This window comes from Lathamus discolor, chromosome 1, assembly GCF_037157495.1.
Source record: "Lathamus discolor isolate bLatDis1 chromosome 1, bLatDis1.hap1, whole genome shotgun sequence".
NCBI lineage: Eukaryota > Metazoa > Chordata > Aves > Psittaciformes > Psittacidae > Lathamus > Lathamus discolor.
Window position 1 is genome coordinate 80,156,037 of NC_088884.1, and position 16,601 is coordinate 80,172,637.

The 16,601-nt window shown below is 38.8% G+C and overlaps 1 protein-coding gene across 1 annotated transcript in view; it reads left to right on the plus strand.

Annotated features, from left to right (window-relative positions):
- CACNA1C (calcium voltage-gated channel subunit alpha1 C) overlaps positions 1–16,601 on the plus strand; it is a 489,049-nt gene that overhangs the window by 13,767 nt on the left and 458,681 nt on the right. The window lies entirely within an intron of this gene.

Sequence of the window (16,601 nt, forward strand, 5' to 3'; positions counted from 1 at the left end):
TGCCGTCGGCGCTCGCTGTGCCGAGCAGGGGTCCTACACCCACTGTGTGCCGATTAGCCTAAAGGGAGAAGGTGTGGTGTGTGCCACAAGTTGTCTCACTTCCATGAATGTACAGTCTGTATCTGCTAGCATACGCTAGCACAGACTTCTGCATGGAACTTAAGGGAAAAAGAACGTGCCTGCAAACTAAGCCATCGTACAACCCTTGTGTATATATATATACATACATACATTATATATACACATGCATACATGTGACAAGCAGCTGAAACATAAACAAGCGTACTATGATATGGAGATACACAAACAGCAGAGGAACAGATGGACAAGACCATGAATTTATTTACCATATTTTCCTGTTAGACATATTTATTATTAATCTATTGATATCGACAGTTTACAGCAAATACGTGAGCTTTATGTGGCATGCAAATAAACTCAGTATGTACTTACATTTAAAAGATTTGCTTAACAGCCTGAAGCCCCTGTGAGAGCAAATTTTTGTTACTCCGTCACCTCAGGCTGACATAGCAATTCTGGAAAGAGTTACCACCTTCTGTGTGTGAAAGCAGTAGGGTGATTTATTTCCTTCCAGAGAATAGGATACCCTGAAAGAACTAAAGCCAAAGGTAGTGGATGCTGTCTTGTTTGTTTGCAATATCCCTGACAAAACATTTTTAGGTGTGCAGTAGTTGATATAAGGGGATGAAGACTGCCATTTCATTTTCTTCCCTAGATAGAGTGAGCAGTAGCATCCGCTCTGAGAGCAAATGGGCAAGCCCAGGTGAAAAAGCAAAGTGGGGATAGAAAATACCTGGAAAAATCATAGTATTAAATGTAGGGACTGTGATTCTCGTGAGTCGAGTTAGGAATGGGCATGCTTTCAGGAAGGCCAGAAAGTGAGATTGTTCTTTGGGCCTCAGGAGAGAATATGTATGTTTCGTTATAGCCCAGAAGGCCACTAAAAATTGCATTCCTGACCTACTGCTTGCTCTGTAAGTGGGAGAGGGAAAAATACATGCTCTTATTATAATCTGTCACACTCTTTGTCTAAAGGCACCTTGTTTCAGTTGGGGCTGTAATGAAACACAGCTTTAGAGTTTAGAAGTTTTTAAGTGGTTTTGGTATACTCATGGTAGGAAAATAGCTCTAAGCAGTCCCATTGCAAAGCATTGGCTGATTTACAGATCCTGTAATGGCAAGGAAGATATATGGGTTCATGGTGGACAAGGAAAACTGCTGTCCTTGGTCTTGGGCTGACCAAAGTAGAATGGCAAAAAAAAAAAAAAATAAAAAATAGGAAAGATAAGTCATGTTTCTCAAATAGTGAACAGATGCACAATCCTTTCTTTTTACTGATTGGATAGTCCTCAGTTCCCAGTTTCCAGGCACCCCGAACCACATTCCTCCTTATGTGCTGGAGTTTCTCATTACCCTCTCATCTCCAGTTCTTTGGCATTTCTGCTTACAAAAAGTCCCAACTTGTCACCAAGGCATAGAACTTGGAGTTTCCCTTCCCAGATGCCTTTGCCCCTTCCAACAATAATTCTTACTGAAAAAGGTGCCCTTCTTGTTTTTTAATTATTTTTGGTGCTGCTGGGGAGGAGTTATTGCAAAGTCCCATAGGAAGAATATGTTATAGAAACTGTATTTCAATAGATGCTGTATTTCAAAGGCTATTTATTTAACTAAAAGTAGTCACTCATAGCTGTTGTAGGAGAGTAGGAGAAAGCAGAACATTTAGATGTACTGCAGCCTTGTTACAACTGGAAAAAAAAAATTGAAACAGAAATAATGTGTGTTTCAGCTTTTACAATTTATCTTGTTTCTGTTTTTTCCCCTTTTGTCAGGCCAAGTAGAAACCAATACTTGAAGCCTTGGATGTTTTTTATGTTAGAGAGACAGACTGATGGGCTCAAGTGTGTCTCCTGTGCACTTCTCTTGACATAGGAAGATTATAGAATGTCCTCTTTCCTTGAGCTCCATGGAAGAAAACCCAACTGTGAGGTTAAAGATCTTGAAGTAGGCCTGCCAAAAATTTTGCCTGTTTTCATTGCCCTGTTTGAGGATGCTTCTTTAGCACTATCTTCCTCCAGGATTACTGTGACCCTTTCTACAACTGCTGGACATACAGTCCATAGTCCTGTGTTTTGGGTCAGTGAACCTGTCAAGCTTCTGATCAGGTCTCTTTATATTTTCTATTGCACGGTGAAGTAGCTTCCGCTGGTTGCAGCCGTTTTGCTGTGTAAGTGGGTTGTAATTGCTCCTTCCATTTAGCCTGAAGTAAAGCTACTTAATAAAGCCATTAGTTCTGCCCTGCTTTATGGGATCACTTAGTAGACTAAAATTTTTCCAATGAAACAAGATCTTGTTAAGAGAAGCACTGTGAATTCTCACTGCACCTAAGAAGTTAAGGACATTTTAGCAAAAATGTCACAGCTTAAAAAAGTTGATTCTTTAAACTGCAGTTACTTGCTTACAGTCAGTAATCCAGTAGTCCATAATAACTATCAAATCGAGTTAGAATGATTTTGCTGTAATTTGTTTATGAAACAAAGTAATTTTCTAGCTTCCAAAATGTCATAATTTCATGAAGTATATGATTAGAATGTCACATTTTTGTCTTCCACCCACCTGGATACTATGCTGTTAAAAAACACACACCTATGCTTTTGATGTGGTATGAAATGTATTTTTTGTAGGTAATATCCAGATTGATTTAAAGCAAAATCCACAGCATGACATTATTAAGGCCTCTATTAATAACAAACTTTAAGGTGGTTAGGCCAAACTTTTTCACAAGGATTGTTCAAACAAAAATTGTGCCTTTACAGCAAAATATCAACACTGATGATACAATTTCATGTGAATGTATTTGGTGGCACTGCTGGGTGTACACAAGCCATGTCCCAGGTCCCAGCCATTCAGTCCTGCCATTTTGGTGCCTTGGGACTGTACTGGCATGGGTGCATATGTGGCCAGTGTGAACCAAACTAGGGAAATGAACTGATTGAAAACCAGGTGTTCGTACTGAGATCACTGCCTTGTCTGAATGCTTTCCTACATCTTCACATTCAGTTCCTTCTCCGAGCAGCATTTTTTTTTTAATAAACAGCAGGAATAATTTGATGAAATGTAGAGTTGAACACCTCATTTGCTTCTCTTCCTCATCTTCAGCCTCTTTGGAGTTGTTACTGCATGGTAGTTGTCTTTTCCTTTTTATTCCTTCCCCAGTGCTGCCATAATATTCTTCTGACTGGTGGCACTACTGCTGACCCTGCTAGTGGAAAAGGTGCTGAGACAGAATTAATAAGTTCCCTGCACTCCGTCCAGGGCCACTTGAATATCTTTGCGTGGTGATTTCCAGCCTGCCAGCTTCCAGGGGAACAGTAGGTTGCTCTTACAGAGCCAGCATGATCCCACAGGGCTTCGTTCCCGTATTTCTGGAGATATGCTTGCAACTCTGCAGCATGGTAGCTCTCACCACCTGGGAGCCGGTGCCTCATGTGCTGGATGCCATCTACATCCCTTCCCAGACACTGGTGAAATGTATGGACTTTTCAGCCCACATTGATTACATGCTCTCAGTAGATAGCATTAGAATGGTTTCCTTATGCTCAAAAGTTGAAGTTGTTGGTTGTACTGTTAGACCACTACCTAACTCCTAATGATTAAGCAGTTTTAGTCTTTCAGTTAGTAATTTATTACTTGCTAAAGGTTCCTTAATGAGTATAGGGTTAGATTATATAGTTCTATCTGGTGCAGTTACTAAAAAAAAATATTTCTTTGCTCTAGAATTAAATCTGGTTACTTTCATTTGAATTCAAAACAACTCTCTCCACTGCCCCCAAATAATCCCCCTCACATTAAGTTATTAGCATGCCCATGTGTGTCTGTAATGTTGCTTCCTGGTGAAGCTTATGAGGCCGTTTTGAGATTTTCTGCAAGTGCTAGTCCACACAAGAATGGGACAGTATTCTGTCATTGTTGGTTTTGAAATTCTGATATTGTACATACTGTGTATGAAATAATTAACAATGATTTACTGTTTTTCAGTTGAAGGTTTGGGTTTTTTTTAATGCATCTAAGAGCCTGAGTTTTCGCAAAAAGTTTGTTCTGTCTTTGACTTGAATTTTGTTAAATAGTTCTGATAGTAAGTAACTCTACACTTTTTCCTCTTTCTGGACATTTATTTGCAAGATACTGAGCAATATCTTCTTTACCGGCCCAGCTTCTGCCAGTGGCCTAGCTGGAGGAGAACAAAAGGAAAGTTCCCTACTGTCATTAATTGAACTACTGTTTTTTGTTTCTAACTTCTTATGTAGATATTCTTCTTCTGGGGTGAAGAATTCTTTTTGATTGAGCTTTAATCACTTTTCAGAGGGCATAACCTGAGCTGAAAAAAAAAAATAAAATTAATACCAGGAAAAGACTATTTCAGGAAGAAAGGAGAGGCTGTACCAATATAATTGCATTGAATTATAGTGTTATACAGGAAAAAAAATCCTTCTTGTGTATGCTTAATCAGTAAAAATTCTGATTTGTATCAGTGGTAGATTTTCAGTGAGAGTTTTAAGTGACTATACGATTTCAGTGTCTTACTTTCAGTAGAGCAGAAACGAGAAAATTATAAACCTAAAAAAGTTATTTGCACATGGAATATGTTTACCTGGTTATACTAGTTGATACAATAAAAGGTGTTACCTTTGTCTGCAAAGTTTGCCTGACTTATATAACTATACAAAAAAAATTCTGTCAGATTTCATAAGATTTGAGATTACATCCTCCAGTCTCTCCCTACAGTTCATTTTCCTGTTATAGCAAAGAAAAAATACCATCAAAATTTGTTGGCTTTTTTTCACTTTCTTTATTTAATGTAGTAAAAATCACTGACTTCCTTCAGTAATATTTCTTATAAGGCTTAACTTCACAAGTTGCTTTTCTTTCACACCCATACTACTTTAATTATAGTAAAAATAAAATCCAAACACTGGATTTTATTATGAGAAGGCAACCATTTTGGACTAGTAGTTGGGTTCCTCGGTAATTTTTTCACCACAACTGTATGTGCTTATAATCAATAAAATATTGTTGGTAGCCATTACCTTATTACTTTACTGATAAACTGCCCTAAACTGTTCCGATCCATCCACATCATTCTTTGCACAGTTGATCAGCTAGGCAAAGCACCAAATACTGATGAGACAGAATATTCCTGCTATTTTCCATAGGTTAATAAGATGTAATAGTAATTATAGCTTACTGAGGATAATACCTTTCCAACCACATCTTTCTGGTAATCACCATTTAATTGGCAGAATCAAACACCTGTAGCTCTGAAAGAGCTGTTTCCCAACTAGTTACAGAGAAGACGGCCTCATTTAATTAATTCATAATATGAAGTGTTCCATTAGATAATTATATTGAGTCATGACCTCATTATACACCTCACCTGGCATAGGAGCTCTTGCCATATTAAGGAAACAGTCATAACAAAGATATGCCACTGTTGCTGCAAAGAAGCAGCTAGTAGCAAGGCTGGAGGAGTGCTTGGGCTGAGTCTGATCAGGGGCTGGGGTGCACAGGGATTTGAGCCTGTGGCGCTAAAGAATCTCTTTAAGTAAATCAGTTCTGTATGTTCAAATCAGCTTGTTTTTTTGGAGTTAATTGATGAAGTCAGGAGAAGCTCCAAACTTAAGAATGCTTCACTTTCCTTATTGTTTGTGTTGATCTAGTGTTTGTGGGTATGGGAAGAAAGGCCTGGGTAGAAAAGGAGCTCAGTTCTGTGTAAGTGTATCAGAAAATAAAACTTGATAACATTTTAAGTGTTGCCCTTGGAAACAATGAATGCAGTTTATCCCTGGTTTTTAGGAGGGATGCATTTGGGCAAAGGCACCTTCCAGCAGGCAACTGATAGAAGATTTAAGCACTTTCAATGAGATTTTGAAGTGGAAACTAAAGGTATTAACACCACAAGCCTCCAGTGGGTATCTGAGTCTGGGTTTATTACACTTGTGTGATTTTTTTTCCCCCAGTGAATTCTCAGAGCTGTGAAGGCATTTGGCAGTCCCTCTCCTACAATCTGATTTTGTCACTTTCTGGTGATGCTGTGTTATGTCTTCTGTCAGATTAAATTTACAGGCATATTACCTTGCGTGACAGAAACATGAGGTACATAGATTTTTAAAGAAAAACCTTAGACAGCAACAGGCAAAGGTCTCTTTCTTCCTCTTATTTTTCCTGCTGTTTTACCCAAATCTGTTAATTGCAGTGTCATTTAAGCACTAGTAAAACTTATAAAACCATGTAAAACTAAAACAGGTTTAGGACATTTTAGTTAGGTAATCTGTTATTTACCCTTGACTTACTATTCAGCTTCAAGGAAAGATTTTTTTTAAATAGTTTTACATGGCCTCTGAGGATTTCAGTTGTTAACAGATGAGATAAACATATTTCATGTACTCTCAGAATCAGGGAATGGTTGAGGTTGGAAGGGACCTCTGGAGGTCACATTGTCCAACACCCTGAAGCAGGGCCACCAAGGTTTCCCAGGACTTCCAACACTCCAATAAGGGAGATACAGCAACCTCCTTTGGAAGCCTGTGCCCAGACTCTTAATTATCTTTGTGCTCCTTTGCTGGATTTCCTCTAGTATGTTCATATCTCTCTTGCACTGAGGAGTCCAGAACTGGACCCAGTACATGGGTGTGGCCCCATCAGGGCTGAACAGAAGGGGAGGATCACCCCTCTTGACTTCCTGGCAATACTTTCCCTAATGCAGGCCAGGATACCATTCACCACCTTTGCAGTGAAGACGCACGGCTGGCTTATATTAGTCCACTAGGACCCCCAGTTACTTTTCTGCCAAGCCACTTTCCAGCTGGGTACCCCCAGCATATGTTGGTGTATGGGGCTGTTCCTTTCCAGGTGCAGGACTTTGCACTTTCCTTGTTGAACTTCATGAGGTTCCTGTTGGCCCATTTCTCCAGCCTCTTGAGGTTGCTCCTGATGGTAGCATGATTCTGTTGTATCAGTCTCACCTCCTAGTTTGTGTCATTTGCAAACTTGCTGAGAATGCACTCTGTTAGATGGAGTTTAACATCTTAAGCAATTCTTTTAGTCCTTATTTTAATCAATGTGATATTTTTTCCATTTCTGGTGCAAAAGCCAGCATGTTTGGTTTCATCTCTGAATCAAAAAGAAGGGGGTGGGAGTGTAGAAAATGCATGAGACAACTTAGTAGACTGTGTTATAAAGGAGAGATAAATATTGGAAGAGAACTAGAGGTAGTATTGTGTTATTATTCAAATGATACAGGAGCATGCAGACTGGGGAAGCAGGATGCATGTGGATTCCCATTGGCGAGATAAAGAGACAGAAGAACCAGCAAGAATGGGATGGAGTACAGGAGGCAGAGCAGAGCTGGAATAATGCTTGCCATGTTGCACTGGAGGGCAGGATTAACGTGGGGGCAAAATAAAAGGAGACTTGCATCCAGAATGAGACACCTGCTAGGAAAGGACAAAGTTATGTACATCTTAGGGCAGAAAAATTCAGATTGGTTTTCTAAATGGAAGTAGGGTAAAAAGAGTTCTTTAGGTTTTGATGGAATTAAATGCTGAGCACAAGGATGGGTAAACAGTTGTGCTGCCATTACTGGATACTGCCTTTCTGCCATGACCATTTTTTTAGGTCACTTTAATAACTGCTTGTGACATGACCTAGTTGGAATTGGTTGCTGCTACAGAACAGAATGTATGGAGAGTCTCCTCATGCAGCACTGAGCTATTAGGAACCAGATAGAGCATCACATATATTTTCTGTATCTCTCTCTGCGAGTGGTTTCTGAGGGATACAGAACACATCCTCTTCACCTGCTTGAGGAAGAAAGGGACATAGACTTAAGAGTTGTAGGAGAAGTTGCCGACCATCAAGAGAGATGTTGTAGTGATAGAGGAAGCATTTATGAAAGGATAAAGCCTGCTAGAAAGCATCCCTGTTTTCTCTACTACTTGGCAACAGTTGCCACAAGATGTAAAAGCCACTTGTACAGTTCCAAGAGAGATGATATAGTCCAATATTTTTAAATGTCTTGGTATCATTAATTCCAACTGATAAATAGCAGTTACATTTTCTCCTAAAAGTAACTGCATGTCAATAGAGACTGCTGTTTGAAATGTGGATTTGGATATAGAGGGAGGAAAAGCTGCAGGGTACTATTTTTAACATTCTATCTTGGATATTGCTGTTTGCAAAAATTATATAAACCAAGCTGTTTTGTCTGAGCTTTGAATAGTACGTGTATGTGTGTTTTGTGTACGAAAAAAATAAAAAAAATCCCCCAAAACAAAACCCCAAAGCAAAAAACAGGCCTAAAAGGGGAGAGGGCTCATTTTACTTGTCACTAAAGATTTCAAGTAATGAAATGATGTAAAGCTTTTCTGAAGTCTGATTTCCTCTAGCTTTTGGTTATCTGCATTAACTCCATCAATGATGGCTCCATTTTTATTCAGTGTGAGTAAGACGGCTCAGCTTATGGGATTTTACTTTCACATGGCTAATGCATCTTGTTATGCTAGAATTATAAATCTGTTAAGTTTGTAGTTTCATTGATTCTCAGGTGTCCTACAGTACCGAGGAATATGATCTTTGTTCTGTGAATGAGAATACGATACTTAAACTGCTATAGTAACGGGGGAAAAAAAAGGACCTTAAATTTGGCTTTTCTATAAAAGTGATTTTGAACATATCTTTAATTTAAAGCTAAAGTAGTATCAACAGGAATGGAGATTCCACAGTGTTTCTGGGCAATCTGTTCCAGTGTTTTACCACCCTCATAATGAAAATTACTTCCCTTATGTCTAATTGGAATTTCTTCCTTTATGACTTGGCTGCTGCCTCTTGTCCTTTCACTATGTACCTTTGACAAGAAGTTGGCATCAACTTCTCTATATCCTCCCCTTGAACACCTGAAGACGGCAACAAGGTCTACCTTATTTCTTCAGGCTTAATAAGCCCAGTTATCTCAGCCTGTCCTCATATGTTATCCTTCAGCCCCCTAATTTTCTGGACCTCCTCCTCTATGTCAGTGTCTTGTACTGGATAGCCCAAAACTAGATGGGATACTCCAGCTGTGGTCTCACAGAATGGCTTCCCTATGACCTTCTGTCAAAATTCTTGCTAATTAGGTCCAGGATGTGGTCAGCCTTCTTCACAACTAGGGCATGCTACTTACTCGTGTTCAGCTTATTGTCTGCCAGGACACCTGGTCCTTTTCTGTAAAACTGCTTCCCAGACTCTGCTGGTGCATGGGATTATTCCATTCCAGGTGCAGGATTTTGCATTTGTCATTGTTAAACTCCATGTGGTTCCTGTCAGTCCATTCCTCCAGCCTCCTGAAGTCCTGGATAGCAGCTCTGCCTTCCAGCATATGACTTCTCCCTCAATTTGGTATCATCCATTAGCTAGTTGAAAGTGCACTCTCTTTGGTAGTCATGATTATTAATAAAGGTACTACACAGTTTTGGCTCCAATTTCAGTACCTGAGGTAGTACTAGACTACCACTAGCAGCTGGCCACCAGTAGTTTACAGTACTGATCACAACACTTTGAACGTGCCAGTATAGGGAAATTTTTATCCTTCTTATTTATTCAATCCACAACTCCACAATTTGGCTACAAAATATTATGGGAAACTCTCAAAGACCTCACTAAAGTCAAGGGAAGTGACACCCATTACTTTCCCCTTGTCCACAGAGTCAGTCATCTCACCATAGAAAGCTATGTTGGTCTAGCATGGTTTGCTGTTGGTAAGTCCAGTCTGGCTGTTCCTTTTTGTCCCTCCTGTGCCTGATTATGGTTTCTGGAATTACTTACTCCATAATCTTCCCAGGAATTGAAGTTGACTGCCCTACAGTCAACCATCCTGAGCCCTCCTTCTTGGAGATGGATGTGATGTTTGTCCAGTCATCAAAAACCTCCCCTGATAGCCATAACCTTTAAAAAATGAGTGACATTGTCTGCCTCTCTATACACCTTCTGATACCACTTATGTCATTCCCAGGATCTGTGTATGTCCAACTGTCTTAAGTGCTCCACTCCTACAGACTGCCACAGGGCTCAGTGACCTAGAAGGCCTAAAGACAAACCTTACTAGGAAGAAAAAAACCCAAACAAAACTGTAAGGCAAAACAGGCATTGCGTACCTGAGCCTTATCCATGTCTTTTGTCACTAGTTTGCCTGTCAAACTGAACCGTGAGTCCACATTCTTCTCAGCCGTCCCTTGGCTGCCAGTGTGCTTACAGAAGCCCTTCTTGCCTTTCATATATCTATTTCTAATTCCCTCTGAGTTTTGGCTTTTCTAACCCCTCCTTGAGTTCCTGGGCCATGTCCATATATTCCTCTTGAGTACCCTGTTGCTGCTTCCATCCTCTGCAGGGCAGTATTCTGTGTGATCGATACCATATAGCACATTCCTAAACAAGCTGAAATATGTTCTGAATTCCAGAGCCATGATTCCAGTATTTCCCTTGCTCACTTCTTTCAGGATGTTGAGTATCATGTTTGCTGAAGCTTAGGCTGCCCTTGACCTTCACATTGCCCAGCTCTTCATCCTTTTTTCATGAGTAAAAGGTTGAATGCCTCTCCCAATCATCTTGTTGATAATCTCTATCCAGAAATCGTCATCGACATCTTAACATGATTATTCATAAGAAGGATTTGATTTCATGAAATGTCTAATTCAAAATTATAAACTAAAAAAGTTTGAATAAGTTCCCAAACCTACTGGGTAATTATCCAGACAGAGCTGATTAAAGCTCTCCCACTCCCTATATTAATAGGAGCCACAATATTCCCATGCTGACTATGAGGGGAAAAATCAATATCAGCAAACGTACATTCATATTGATTTATCTTCCCTTTTGGTTTTCTAATTTAGTAAAGGCTACTAATGCAACATTACATAAAGATTCTCAGGAGAATAAAAAGGCTAATAAGATCAGGTACCACTGTTTGTTCTGTGGAAGTGAACTGACTTCACGGTACATAGTCAACTGTTGAGTTGCCCAGATTAGGAAGGCCAGCACATACTTTTGAGCCATGCATCAGAAGGCATTATTCCAGGGACATGACTAAAAGGGGTCATTGAGATGACTTTTTGGAATGCAGGCCCAGCATGCTGTTAGGATGTGTGTTAGGGAGAAGTGGTCCAAGAAACCAAATATTAAGGTTTTATTTTTCCACATAGTATTCCAGGAAACATTGTACATGTATTTGAATGTCCTATTATATGCATCTGCTCAGAGAAGTTAGTAACCTTTGTCAAACTAGGTTAGAAAAGGTTTTTCTGCTCATATGCAAATTCTTATACAGATATTTGATTTTTAAGATATTATTCCATGTGTTGTATGAGGAGAAAAGAATGCATTATGAAAACTATCTGCTTCACTTAGTCATTCTAAACAAAGTGAAGGGAAGTAAATGAGGTGGGGGGAAAATCACAGAATCACAGAATTGTTAGGGTTAAAAGGAACCTCTGGAGATAATCTAGTCCTGAAATTTATTACTGTCCAGAATACCAGCAAGTTGTCTTGTAGGAAATAAGTCAACCTACATGTTATATACTTAGAGTTGAAATTAGGACATGATATAGAATCATAGACAATTTTTGGTTGGAAGGGACTTCAAAGGTCATCTAGTCCAGCCCTCCTGCAATGAGTGGGGACAGCTTCAACTAGATCAGGTTACCCAGAACCACATCCAGCCTGGCCTTGAACGTCTCCAGGGATGGTGTATCCACCACCTCTCTGGGCAACCTGTGCCAGTATTTTACCACCCTCATTGTAAAACATTTCTTTCTCATGTCCTGCCTGAATCTCCCCTCTTTTAGTTTAAAACCATTACCTCTCATCCTAGTGCAAGTTATTGAAAGTTTGAGAAAAAAGCTTTAGCAACAAAATGTGTCAATTTCCTGAACAGTGTACATTTAACACAACCATATCAATATCATAACACTATTTCTTGCACTGAATAATAAATCTCAAGATATTCACCCTTATAATTAAAATACATACTCCTTGTCATGTTACAAACATGAAATCACATTAAGTTATAAATATAAATGGAAACACGATTACCTGTATTCTTACTGTTCATCATATATATGTACAGATTCATGATTGGAAGTATTTCCTGCATTACACATAGTTGTTTTTCTCCTTTCCCCCTTTTTGAGGAGAGGACATTCATGAGGGCACTGTCAAAAAGTAGGACATTTCCTTATCCTACCAAAGGACAAGGAAAGCAGCAGATTACTGAAAAATAAGACTGAATAATTAGGTTATTGAAGGGCCAGCCTCATAGAGGTATTCAGTGTCCCAGAAGAACTGCTGATAATCTGCAGCTGAAAAATCACACTTTCAGGATGATTGTAAAAGTTGACTCCTGTCTCCCAAGTCCCGAATTCCTTTTTTTTTTTTAAACTTTGAATGAATTTGGCCATCAAACAATTTTACTAGAGATGTAAATGCAAGAATAATCTTTGTCCTACTATAATTGCTGGAAAATTAATTTTTGTTAGTCACTTTCATTGGGCCATCAACAAATTCTTGCTTATGAAGAAGGAGGATTACATCTTAATTTGGAGTACCAAATGGTAAAGTTGTAATCTCCAAATGGCCACGACCTCATAGTTTAAAGCCAGCTGTGTTCAGACTGATTTTTCTCAGTTGTCCATCAGCAAAGACTGTGACTTCTGCCTGTAATGCTACAGTAATACTAGTTTGGTGCAGTGCCTTTTTCCTAGGGGCAGTGATTTTAGTGTAAATACGACCTCTTTACTCAGTCCTTTAGTTCCAAAGGTAGAGAAGATAAATCATTATCATGGAAGTAAGCCATTCCAGTGGTCCCATCAGAAAGTGTTACTTAAACATAACTTAAATATTCTAAGGCATAACTCCATGGAAACAGCATTACAAGGTTTCTCAGCCAGGCTTAACTCCTGTTTCTTTCATATAGTCTTTTGGATATAATTTTCCTGTTATGCATCTCCTGAAACACATACTTGCATCCAAATTTAAATAGAATAGAATGTTATTACAGCACAGTTCATTAAAACAGCTGAAACATTTCTATTATTAGCCTTTATTTTGCCATTTGGAAAACAGGAGTAACTGTTAACAAGTGTAGGGGATCATACTGTTACGTGTTATGTCAGCCCTGGGGAGAAAACAAAGGCTACACCTTCAGTAGGTGTGGAAGCTACTCTTTCTGAGCAAAAGGGCTGGAGTTCCAGTCTAGCTTCTGAGGTCAGTGATTCTTGTGGTCTGGAATGTTTCTGGCCCTATAGCTTGTTCTTTTCCATACTGAGCATATGGAAGCCACAATTCTTTTATGGAACTTTAATTTGACAAGATTCAAGTCATGTACATGACAGAAGGCCTTGAAATCTGGGCAGTTTTGCCTGTCAGATTGCAAGCCCTAACTCTGAAGCATTTATTACCCATTTTCCTGAGAAATTTGAGTCTAAACAGTTAACTTTGTTATCAAAACCTGAAAAGAATGTCTTTTAGATGTGTTGCCTTGTACTTACGTTGTGTAAAAGAGGGTTATTTTAAAATGAAAATCAAATTACAGGTTATCATTTAGTAACACCATAGTACATGTGTACTAATACGGATTTTCAGTTCTTTCTTTACAAGATCTCAAATAACTTCACATATAGGATCTCAGTGAGATGTACAAATACTATATTCATCTTATTTTTTAATAAAAATAGTGGGGAAATTGGTCAAAATGAGTGAAGAGGCAAGATATATTTGAGGTTAGAAATGAGATAATTTATCAAGTCCTTTCTGTTAACCTTTGAAATTGCAGCTCTTCCTTTTGGAAGGATCTTTAGGATCTTTGTTTAGGACAGCTGCATTATTCACTGAACTCTTTGACTTTAGTAAGGTTTTAATTAATTCTCTTATTGTTGCTTGCACAGTCACAAAATCTTGCTTTAGTGACAAGAATCTATCCCCCATGTTCCTTTGTAGGTAGTGCTCTGCATGTCCTGCCCAGGTGCCTGGTTAGTGAATCAACAAGTATTTTAGATATTTACTTCCATCATTTTGGCCTGGTTAGAGCAAAACCATGAACACCTGTGACATTTTATGGTCAAGAAAAATGCGTGTCAACATCCAGACTAATAATTCTGAATAGTTCATAGCAGAGGACTCTCTTGGTACTGTCTCTTTAAAGTGTACTGACTATAAGTTAAATGGACACTATCGAGCAAAACTTTGTATGGGGGTAATTATTGATGTATTTTAGCCATAGGCCTTCATCATTTAGAAATAACTTTAAAAAGTCAACACTGATACTGTTTATTTTTACCTTTTCATTGCTATTATAATGATCAGCGTCATGCTTAATTTGCAGTAACTTCCACCTTTTATTTCTAAGGCATAGTAGAAATACATGTTGGGAGTTGTAGTCTGTATTTCTTTATCTCATGTAGCTTGGTAAAGTTATCAACCTCTTAACAGGCAAGGTTTTGCCCATATTAATGAAATACATCTGAAGATCCATAATGCTTCATCTCTCTGGACACTTTTCTGCTGGTGATAAAATAATGATAATTTTTTTCAGTAATATTTCCAGTATTCAGAAGTGAGAAGGATGGATGGATGGATGGATGGATGGATGGATGGATGGATGGATGGATGGATGGATGGATGGATGGATGGATGGGAAAAGTAATACAAAGAAATAGCAGTGTATGCTGCATCCTTTCATGAGGAAATCTGCCTGAAGATTAAAACTGTTTGCAGCTTTATGTTCTCCTACATCTTTCATTACTTCCAAAAACCTACAAAAGTTTTACTGCAAACCAAATCTTCTCCACTTGAGGTTAGCAGGAAGACTGCATATCCTCACATGAAATTTAGGCTTAGTCATAGCCATGTTCATGCCACAATTGGGTTTAATTCTTGTAACTGTGTCTCCTTGATGCTCTGTTTACCTCTGAAAAAGGGAGACCAGAATCCTTGGGAAGAGGAACACAGAGTATAGAGGAGAGAGATTTGATTTGTGATGTTACAAGAGACTGAAAACCTTGGGGGTATACCCAGGGAGAGATACCACTAGAAGTTAGCAAGATGTCAAGTGTTTATTTCCATTTCTGCAAGTTTCAATAATAAATTACCCTGCATTTACAAATCTACTCCTCCCACCCCCAGCTGGGAAGACACTAGCTTACACAGTGCCTCACAGATGGAGGGGGAAGACGGGAAGATGTCAGTACAAACATCCTTACCAACACTATGTGGTGGCTGGGAAGTAAAGGGTGGAGGACATGACAGTCTGGCTAAGTCAATACGTATCTTGAAACCGATATTAAGGAAGAAATTGTCTTTCTCTCTTTACGGTACTTTAAATGTGATATGAACACAGAAAGCTACATAGGGATAAGAATGAAAAACTAAGAAGAAAGTATGCAGAAGATGCAATATATTTTGATACTTTAAATAGTGCCAAGTACTGAAGAAACAAAAATAAAATATGTTGCATGTTCTTTTTAATTCGGGTTTGGTTTAGTTCTTTTTTTTTGGGGGGGGAGGGGGAAGAAAAAAGGGGGACAGTTGGTATTTTAAGATATACTCTGGCTTATCATTTGGAACTTGAACAGTTTTCATGTGTCTGATAAGTTACTGAATAAAAGAAAGGTCTTGAGTAATTCAGGGTTCATTGATCTTTCCCTGATTATTCTTATTCAGGGGCACCTTCGTTATGTACCGCTTACAGTAACTTCCATGTGTTGGCCCTTCATAGGCTGTCATTTTACTCTGAGTTCATGGGTAACCTGGTAGTTTCCCCTCACCTTATAGCTCAGTTCACTTGGTGGGTGTTTTTTTCCTTTCAGAGCTGAAGATAGTTTACTTAGAGAGGGGAGTGCAGAGTGCTCTTTGCTTTGTCACATACTCTGTGTCATGTATCTGTGATGCAGAGAGCTGCAGGTAAGTGGTACACTCAGTCTCTTCTGGAATCATTTCTTACATTCAGAAGAAATAAGGTAGTGAAAAAGATCTTTGTTCCCACCCTGCCGCATGATTGTTTTCTGGTGGGAGATGATAATTCAATTTGTGATGCATTTGTGATGTGCATTGTAGTTTTTTAGGTCCAGTTTTGCCAGATGTGCAGACCGTAACAGTCCAACTGCAGTCTTTTACTTTTGTCTACAAAGAGCTGAATTTGGCTCTAGCATTAGTTCTAATTGTTTAAAGTTACAAAACAACTTTTTTTTTTCCCTTTCTTTTAATACTATACAAAGAAGGGGCTGCTAGTCTTGCAAAATAATTGAGTCAGAGCCTGTTGCAATCAAAAGATGATTAGTTTCTTGTGTTTATGTGTGTTCTGATGTGAACCAATCTATTATGTCTGTTTTGTGTTCCTAGGGATGCACTATTTTTATGTGGAACTTGCAAAAGCAGACACAGTTGGCTGATATTTATTAGTGACCTTGTCTTGTCCTCTGAATTATGGACAGTCTGCTTTGAACTGGGGAAATGCTACTAGCAGTCATTATGTGGATGTTCGGCTTTTTTGTAGTTGTTTA